Source organism: Oncorhynchus keta, unplaced genomic scaffold (assembly GCF_023373465.1).
Source record: "Oncorhynchus keta strain PuntledgeMale-10-30-2019 unplaced genomic scaffold, Oket_V2 Un_contig_1023_pilon_pilon, whole genome shotgun sequence".
Classification (NCBI taxonomy): domain Eukaryota; kingdom Metazoa; phylum Chordata; class Actinopteri; order Salmoniformes; family Salmonidae; genus Oncorhynchus; species Oncorhynchus keta.
In genome coordinates this window covers 76,637-87,500 of record NW_026277049.1, presented here as the reverse complement: position 1 = coordinate 87,500, position 10,864 = coordinate 76,637, and positions in this window count along the sequence as shown.

Here is a 10,864-nt window from a genome sequence, read left to right as displayed (position 1 = left end):
CTACGTTGAGCCTCACTCTGCTACATTGAGCCTCTGTCTGCTCTCGTTGAGCCTCTCTCTGCTACGTTGAGCCTCTCTCTGCTACGTTGAGCCTCTCTCTGCTACGTTGAGCCTCTCTCTGCTACGTTGAGCCTCACTCTGCTACGTTGAGCCTCTCTTCTCTGCTACGTTGAGCCTCTCTGCTACATTGAGCCTCTCTCTGCTACGTTGAGCCTCACTCTGCTACGTTGAGCCTCTCTCTGCTACGTTGAGCCTCTCTCTGCTACGTTGACATTTAGCCTCCTCTCTCTGCTACGTTGAGCCTCTCTCTGCTACGTTGAGCCTCTCTCTGCTACGTTGCTAGCGTGCTGAGCCTCTCTCTGCTACGTTGAGCCTCTCTCTGACCGTGGGTATAAAATGAGATGCTACGTTGAGCCTCTGTCTCTTCTACGTTGAGCCTCGCACTGCTTCAGTCTGCTGAGTGACGTTGAGCCTCACTCTGCTACGTTGAGCCTCTCTCTTCTCACGTTGAGCCTCTCTCTTCTACGTTGAGCCTCGTTCTGCACACGTTGAGCCTCTCTGCTACGTTGAGCCTCTCTCTGCACACGCACAGCCTCTCTCTGCTACGTTGAGCCTCACTCTGCTACATTTAGCCTCTCTCTGCTACGTTGAGCCTCTCTCTGCTACGTTGAGCCTCTCTCTGCTACGTTGAGCCTCTCTCTTCACACACACGTTGAGCCTCGCTCTGCACACGTCAGAGCCTCACACTGCTACGTTGTTGAGCCTCACACTCAGACACACGCACAGCCTCTCTAGTTTGGGATACTGTGCATGTCCCAGTGCAAGTAGGTGCCTGGTTCATCTGCTTCATTAATCAACTGGTATTCTTCGATCTAATTAATGATTTTAGTTTTGACCCCCTCTAATGGTTACCCCATGTGGTGAGGTACCAGTGAGACGACTATCTAGGCTGGAGGGGGGACGGGGACGGGGGGCTCGGGACAATAGCTTTTAATTGTGAAGACGGACCAGGATCGCAATCAACCAACATCTTCATTTGAAGAAATAATTTCATCAATCGTTTGTTTCCTCCTCCTCTTCGTCATCCTCCTCCTCCTCTCTCATAGTGATTAGACATTCGGCACTGATATGATGATAATAGGTGTGACTCTGTCTGTAGTCTAGTCATCTGTAGTAGTCCTGGTAGTGTCAATCCTGACTGTTATTCTGTATATAATACCACATCTCTCTGTCTGTAGTCTAGTCATCTGTAGTAGTCCTGGTAGTGTCAATCCTGACTGTTATTCTGTATGTAATACCACATCTCCCTGTCTGTAGTCTAGTCATCTGTAGTAGTCCTGGTAGTGTCAATCCTGACTGTTATTCTGTATGTAATACCACATCTCCCTGTCTGTAGTCTAGTCATCTGTAGTAGTCCTGGTAGTGTCAATCCTGACTGTTATTCTGTATGTAATACCACATCTCTCTGTCTGTAGTCTAGTCATCTGTAGTAGTCCTGGTAGTGTCAATCCTGACTGTTATTCTGTATGTAATACCACATCTCCCTGTCTGTAGTCTAGTCATCTGTAGTAGTCCTGGTAGTGTCAATCCTGACTGTTATTCTGTAATATAATACCACATCTCTCTGTCTGTAGTCTAGTCATCTGTAGTAGTCCTGGTAGTGTCAATCCTGACTGCTATTCTGTATATAATACCACATCTCCCTGTCTGTTATTCTGTAATATAATACCACATCTCTCTGTCTGTAGTCTAGTCATCTGTAGTAGTCCTGGTAGTGTCAATCCTGACTGTTATTCTGTATGTAATACCACATCTCTCTGTCTGTAGTCTAGTCATCTGTAGTAGTCCTGGTAGTGTCAATCCTGACTGTTATTCTGTAATATAATACCACATCTCCCTGTCTGTAGTCTAGTCATCTGTAGTAGTCCTGGTAGTGTCAATCCTGTCTGTTATTCTGTAATATAATACCACATCTCTCTGTCTGTAGTCTAGTCATCTGTAGTAGTCCTGGTAGTGTCAATCCTGACTGTTATTCTGTATGTAATACCACATCTCTCTGTCTGTAGTCTAGTCATCTGTAGTAGTCCTGGTAGTGTCAATCCTGACTGTTATTCTGTATGTAATACCACATCTCTCTGTCTGTAGTCTAGTCATCTGTAGTAGTCCTGGTAGTGTCAATCCTGACTGTTATTCTGTATGTAATACCACATCTCCCTGTCTGTAGTCTAGTCATCTGTAGTAGTCCTGGTAGTGTCAATCCTGACTGTTATTCTGTATGTAATACCACATCTCCCTGTCTGTAGTCTAGTCATCTGTAGTAGTCCTGGTAGTGTCAATCCTGTCTGTTATTCTGTAATATAATACCACATCTCTCTGTCTGTAGTCTAGTCATCTGTAGTAGTCCTGGTAGTGTCAATCCTGACTGCTATTCTGTATGTAATACCACATCTCTCTGTCTGTAGTCTAGTCATCTGTAGTAGTCCTGGTAGTGTCAATCCTGACTGTTATTCTGTAATATAATACCACATCTCTCTGTCTGTAGTCTAGTCATCTGTAGTAGTCCTGGTAGTGTCAATCCTGACTGTTATTCTGTAATATAATACCACATCTCTCTGTCTGTAGTCTAGTCATCTGTAGTAGTCCTGGTAGTGTCAATCCTGACTGTTATTCTGTATGTAATACCACATCTCTCTGTCTGTAGTCTAGTCATCTGTAGTAGTCCTGGTAGTGTCAATCCTGACTGTTATTCTGTAATATAATACCACATCTCCTGTCTGTAGTCTAGTCATCTGTAGTAGTCCTGGTAGTGTCAATCTCTGTCTGTTATTCTGTAGTATATAATGTCACCACTGTCTATTCTGTAATATAATACCACATCTCTCTGTCTGTAGTCTAGTCATCTGTAGTAGTCCTGGTAGTGTCAATCCTGACTGTTATTCTGTATGTAATACCACATCTCTCTGTCTGTAGTCTAGTCATCTGTAGTAGTCCTGGTAGTGTCAATCCTGACTGTTATTCTGTATATAATACCACATCTCTCTGTCTGTAGTCTAGTCATCTGTAGTAGTCCTGGTAGTGTCAATCCTGACTGTTATTCTGTAATATAATACCACATCTCTCTGTCTGTAGTCTAGTCATCTGTAGTAGTCCTGGTAGTGTCAATCCTGACTGTTATTCTGTATGTAATACCACATCTCTCTGTCTGTAGTCTAGTCATCTGTAGTAGTCCTGGTAGTGTCAATCCTGACTGTTATTCTGTATGTAATACCACATCTCTCTGTCTGTAGTCTAGTCATCTGTAGTAGTGTCAATCTGACTGTTATTCTGTATGTAATACCACATCTCCCTGTCTGTTATTCTGTAATATAATACCACATCTCTCTGTCTGTAGTCTAGTCATCTGTAGTAGTCCTGGTAGTGTCAATCCTGACTGTTATTCTGTATATAATACCACATCTCCCTGTCTGTAGTCTAGTCATCTGTAGTAGTCCTGGTAGTGTCAATCCTGACTGTTATTCTGTATATAATACCACATCTCCCTGTCTGTAGTCTAGTCATCTGTAGTAGTCCTGGTAGTGTCAATCCTGACTGTTATTCTGTATGTAATACCACATCTCCCTGTCTGTAGTCTAGTCATCTGTAGTAGTCCTGGTAGTGTCAATCCTGACTGTTATTCTGTATGTAATACCACATCTCCCTGTCTGTTATTCTGTATATAATACCACATCTCCCTGTCTGTTATTCTGTATATAATACCACATCTCCCTGTCTGTTATTCTGTAATATAATACCACATCTCCCTGTCTGTTATTCTGTAATATAATACCACATCTCCCTGTCTGTTATTCTGTAATATAATACCACATCTCCCTGTCTGTTATTCTGTATATAATACCACATCTCCCTGTCTGTTATTCTGTAATATAATACCACATCTCCCTGTCTGTTATTCTGTAATATAATACCACATCTCCCTGTCTGTTATTCTGTAATATAATACCACATCTCCCTGTCTGTTATTCTGTAATATAATACCACATCTCCCTGTTCTGTTATTCTGTAATATAATACCACATCTCCTGTCTGTTATTCTGTAATATAATACCACATCTCCCTGTCTGTTATTCTGTAATATAATACCACATCTCCTCTGTCTGTTATTCTGTATATAATACCACATCTCCTGTCTGTTATTCTGTATATAATACCACATCTCCCTGTCTGTTATTCTGTATATAATACCACATCTCCCTGTCTGTTATTCTAGTCATCTGTAGTAGTCCACATCTCCTGTCTGTTATTCTGTAATATAATACCACATCTCCCTGTCTGTTAGTCTGTCATCTGTAGTAGTCCTGGTATGTCAATCCTGACTGTTATTCTGTATATAATACCACATCTCCCTGTCTGTAGTCTAGTCATCTGTAGTAGTCTGTAATATAATCAATCCCCTGACTGTTATTCTGTATGTAATACCACATCTCCTGTCTGTCTGTTATTCTGTAATATAATACCACATCTCCCTGTCTGTTATTCTGTAATATAATACCACATCTCCCTGTCTGTTATTCTGTAATATAATACCACATCTCCCTGTCTGTTATTCTGTAATATAATACCACATCTCCCTGTCTGTTATTCTGTAATATAATACCACATCTCCCTGTCTGTTATTCTGTAATATAATACCACATCTCCCTGACTGCTATTCTGTATATAATACCACATCTCCCTGTCTGTTATTCTGTAATATAATACCACATCTCCCTGTCTGTTATTCTGTAATATAATACCACATCTCCCTGTCTGTTATTCTGTAATATAATTCTCCCTGACTGTTATTCTGTATATAATACCACATCTCCCTGTCTGTTATTCTGTAATATAATACCACATCTCCCTGTCTGTTATTCTGTAATATAATACCACATCTCCCTGTCTGTTATTCTGTAATATAATACCACATCTCCCTGTCTGTTATTCTGTAATATAATACCACATCTCCCTGTCTGTTATTCTGTAATATAATACCACATCTCCCTGTCTGTTATTCTGTATATAATACCACATCTCCATGTCTGTTATTCTGTAATATAATACCACATCTCCCTGTCTGTTATTCTGTATATAATACCACATCTCCCTGTCTGTTATTCTGTAATATAATACCACATCTCCCTGTCTGTTATTCTGTAATATAATACCACATCTCCCTGTCTGTTATTCTGTAATATAATACCACATCTCCCTGTCTGTTATTCTGTAATATAATACCACATCTCCCTGTCTGTTATTCTGTAATATAATACCACATCTCCCTGTCTGTTATTCTGTAATATAATACCACATCTCCCTGTCTGTTATTCTGTATATAATACCACATCTCCCTGTCTGTTATTCTGTAATATAATACCACATCTCCCTGTCTGTTATTCTGTAATATAATACCACATCTCCCTGTCTGTTATTCTGTAATATAATACCACATCTCCCTGTCTGTTATTCTGTAATATAATACCACATCTCCCTGTCTGTTATTCTGTAATATAATACCACATCTCCATGTCTGTTATTCTGTAATATAATACCACATCTCCATGTCTGTTATTCTGTAATATAATACCACATCTCCCTGTCTGTTATTCTGTATATAATACCACATCTCCCTGTCTGTTATTCTGTAATATAATACCACATCTCCCTGTCTGTTATTCTGTAATATAATACCACATCTCCCTGTCTGTTATTCTGTAATATAATACCACATCTCCCTGTCTGTTATTCTGTAATATAATACCACATCTCCCTGTCTGTTATTCTGTATATAATACCACATCTCCCTGACTGTTATTCTGTATATAATACCACATCTCCCTGACTGTTATTCTGTAATATAATACCACATCTCCCTGTCTGTTATTCTGTATATAATACCACATCTCCCTGACTGTTATTCTGTATATAATACCACATCTCCCTGACTGTTATTCTGTAATATAATACCACATCTCCCTGACTGTTATTCTGTATGTAATACCACATCTCCCTGACTGTTATTCTGTATATAATACCACATCTCCCTGTCTGTTATTCTGTATATAATACCACATCTCCCTGACTGTTATTCTGTAATATAATACCACATCTCCCTGTCTGTTATTCTGTAATATAATACCACATCTCCCTGTCTGTTATTCTGTAATATAATACCACATCTCCCTGTCTGTTATTCTGTAATATAATACCACATCTCCCTGTCTGTTATTCTGTAATATAATACCACATCTCCCTGTCTGTTATTCTGTAATATAATACCACATCTCCCTGTCTGTTATTCTGTATATAATACCACATCTCCCTGACTGTTATTCTGTAATATAATACCACATCTCCCTGTCTGTTATTCTGTAATATAATACCACATCTCCTGTCTGTTATTCTGTAATATAATACCACATCTCCCTGTCTGTTATTCTGTAATATAATACCACATCTCCTGACTGTTATTCTGTATATAATACCACATCTCCCTGTCTGTTATTCTGTATATAATACCACATCTCCCTGTCTGTTATTCTGTATATAATACCACATCTCCCTGTCTGTTATTCTGTATGTAATACCACATCTCCCTGTCTGTTATTCTGTATATAATACCACATCTCCCTGACTGTTATTCTGTATGTAATACCACATCTCCCTGACTGTTATTCTGTAATATAATACCACATCTCCCTGTCTGTTATTCTGTATACAATACCACATCTCCCTGACTGTTATTCTGTATATAATACCACATCTCCCTGTCTGTTATTCTGTAATATAATACCACATCTCCCTGTCTGTTATTCTGTAATATAATACCACATCTCCCTGTCTGTTTTTCTGTATATAATACCACATCTCCCTGACTGTTATTCTGTAATATAATACCACATCTCCATGTCTGTTATTCTGTAATATAATACCACATCTCCCTGTCTGTTATTCTGTATATAATACCACATCTCCCTGTCTGTTATTCTGTAATATAATACCACATCTCCCTGTCTGTTATTCTGTAATATAATACCACATCTCCCTGTCTGTTATTCTGTATATAATACCACATATCCCCGTCTGGTGAAGGGGGCTTGTTTAGGGATCTCTGTCCTGTGGTGAAGGGGCTTGTTTAGGGAGCTCTGCTCTGTCCTGTGGTGAAGGGGGCTTGTTTAGGGATCTCTGTCCTGTGGTGAAGGGGCTTTTTTAGGGAGCTCTGCTCTGTGGTGAAGGGGCTTGTTTAGGGAGCTCTGCTCTGTGGTGAAGGGGCTTGTTTAGGGATCTCTGTCCTGTGGTGAAGGGGCTTGTTTAGGGAGCTCTGCTCTGTCCTGTGGTGAAGGGGGCTTGTTTAGGGATCTCTGTCCTGTGGTGAAGGGGCTTGTTTAGGGAGCTCTGCTCTGTGGTGAAGGGGGCTTGTTTAGGGAGCTCTGCTCTGTGGTGAAGGGGCTTGTTTAGGGAGCTCTGCTCTGTCCTGTGGTGAAGGGGCTTGTTTAGGGATATCTGTCCTGTGGTGAAGGGGCTTGTTTAGGGATCTCTGTCCTGTGGTGAAGGGGACTTGTTTAGGGATCTCTGTCCTGTGGTGAAGGGGCTTGTTTAGGGAGCTCTGCTCTGTGGTGAAGGGGGCTTGTTTAGGGAGCTCTGTCCTGTGGTGAAGGGGCTTGTTTAGGGAGCTTTGCTCTGTGGTGAAGGGGCTTGTTTAGGGTGCTTTGCTCTGTGGTGAAGGGCTTGTTTAGGGTGCTCTGTCCTGTGGTGAAGGGGCTTGTTTAGGGAGCTCTGCTCTGTGGTGAAGGGGCTTGTTTAGGGTGCTCTGTCCTGTGGTGAAGGGGCTTGTTTAGGGAGCTCTGTCCTGTGGTGAAGGGGCTTGTTTAGGGAGCTCTGTCCTGTGGTGAAGGGGCTTGTTTAGGGAGCTCTGCTCTGTGGTGAAGGGGCTTGTTTAGGGAGCTCTGCTCTGTGGTGAAGGGGCTTGTTTAGGGTGCTCTGTCCTGTGGTGAAGGGGCTTGTTTAGGAAGCTCTGTCCTGTGGTGAAGGGGCTTGTTTAGGGAGCTCTGCTCTGTGGTGAAGGGGCTTGTTTAGGGTGCTCTGCTCTGTGGTGAAGGGGCTTGTTTAGGGTATACCTCGTCCAACGAAATGCTTCCTTGCAGGTTCTGTCTCGAGTAAGCGTTTCATTGGACGACGTTCCCTGCATATCCCGTACAGAGGACGAATCGAACTGGAAAGTGTTGATGAGGAAAGGGAGTGTCCTCTGTGTTAGGAACGATTCCCTGTAATCCCTGGGACCGTACTGTACAATAGGAGCCCCTTTATACAGGAAACACACCTGGGGGATTTTAACAGGACAGGGAGAGTCATTTCACATATTCTGTTGAGAATCCTCTCTGTGTGTGTGTGTGTGTGTGTGTGTGTGTGTGTGTGTGTGTGTGTGTGTGTGTGTGTGTGTGTGTGTGTGCATCTCCAGATATGTGTGCGTCGGCACATGGTATCACCCCTATGTGAGGGTGTATAATGTGCTCTGACTGCTCTAAATGACGCTGTCTGAAGGATCTCTTCACTCCTCAGTGGATTACACTCCCCTCACACTATCATCCTGTTTACATCTGTCCCAACAGGAAATGGCTGAGGTTCTGAACCACACTCCTGCCTATGCCTTCTTCCACGTCTCTCTCTCGGTCTCTCTCTCGTTCTCTCTCTCTCTGTCTCCCTCTCTCTCTCTCTCTCTCTCTCCTCTCTCTCTCTCTAACGCTCTCTCTCTCTCTCTCTCTGTCCCTCTCCTCTCTCTCTTATATCTCTATATACAGTGTTGTAACGATGTAAACAAAGTGGGCGGCAGCGTAGCCTAGTGGTTAGAGCGTTGGACTAGTAACCGGAAGGTTGCAAGTTCGAACCCCCGAGCCGACAAGGTACAAATCTGTTGTTCTGCCCCTGAACAGGCAGTTAACCCACTGTTCCTAGGCCGTCATTGAAAATAAGAATTTGTTCTTAACTGACTTGCCTGGTTAAATAAAGGTAAAATAAATAAACATAAATATGGGTTGTATTTACAATGGTGTTGCTGCTGTGATGTCACACTGTGGTATTTCACCCAGTAGATATGAAAGTTTATCAACATTTGATTTGTTTTCAAATGATTTGTGGGTCTGTGTAATCTCTCTCTCTCTAATCTATCCATCTCTACCGTATTTTATCTCCTAACTGGATGATTTCTGGGTCTGTGTAATCTCTCTCTCTCTCTCTAATCTATCCATCTCTACTGTATCTTATCTCCTAACAGGATGATTTGTGGGTCTGTGTAATCTCTCTCTCTAATCTATCCATCTCTACTGTATCTTATCTCCTAACAGGATGATTTGTGGGTCTGTGTAATCTCTCTCTCTAATCTATCCATCTCTACTGTATCTTATCTCCTAACAGGATGATTTGTGGGTCTGTGTAATCTCTCTCTCTAATCTATCCATCTCTACCGTATCTTATCTCCTAACAGGAGATGTCTAAGATCCTGAACCATCCTCGTGTGTATGCCTTTCTCCATGTCCCGGTGCAGTCTGCCTCCGACAGTGTCCTGATGGATATGAAGAGGGAGTACTGTGCTGACGACTTCAGGCGCGTCGCTGACTTCCTTAAAGACAAGTAAGTCTCTGCTGTGGAAAGACGGATCGATCAGGAAGAAGGCGGAAAGGTTTAAATATACTAATACTATACTCACTAAAGACCAGGGGGTTTAGCAAGGTAGAAAGGTTTAAATATACTAATACTATACTCACTAAAGACCAGGGGGTTTAGCAAGGTAGAAAGGTTTAAATATACTAATACTATACTCACTAAAGACCAGGGGGTTTAGCAAGGCTCTATTGGCTAGTAGCCTGATTTCTCCTCTTTCACTCTCTCTCTCACTTTGGTTCTCTCTCTCTTTGGTTCTCTCTCGCGCTCTCTCTCTCTGGTTCTCTCTCGCTCTCTCTCTCTGGTTCTCTCTCGCTCTCTCTCTCTGGTTCTCTCTCTCTCTGGTTCTCTCTCTCTCTGGTTCTCTCTCTCTCTGGTTCTCTCTCGCTCTCTCTCTCTGGTTCTCTCTCGCTCTCTCTCTCTCTGGTTCTCTCTCTCTCTGGTTCTCTCTCTCTCTCTCTCTCTCTCTCTCTCTGGTTCTCTCTCTCTCAATTCAATTCAATTCAAGGGCTTTATTGGCATGGGAAACATGTTAACATTGCCAAAGCAAGTGAGGTAGATAATATACAAAAGTGAAATAAACAATAAAAATGAACAGTAAACCTTACACATACAGAAGTTTCAAAACAATGAAGACATTACAAATGTCATATTATATATATATATAGTGTTGTAACAATGTACAAATGTTTAAAGTACACAAGGGAAAATAAATAAGTATAAATATGGGTTGTATTTACAATGGTGTTTGTTCTTCACTGGTTGCCCTTTTCTCGTGGCAACAGGTCACAAATCTTGCTGCTGTGATGTCACACTGTGGAATTTCACCCAGTAGATATGGGAGTTTTTCAAAATTGGATTTGTTTTCGAATTCTTTGTGGATCTGTGTGATCTGGGGGAAATATGTCTCTCTAATATGGTCATACATTGGGCAGGAGGTTAGGAAGTGCAGCTCAGTTTCCACCTCATTTTGTGGGCAGTGAGCACATAGCCTGTCTTCTCTTGAGAGCCATGTCTGCCTACGGCGGCCTTTCTCAATAGCAAGGCTATGCTCACTGAGTCTGTACATAGTCAAAGCTTTCCTTAATTTTGGGTCAGTCACAGTGGTCAGGTATTCTGCCGCTGTGTACTCTCTGTGTCGGGCCAAATAGCATTCTAGTTTGCTCTGTTT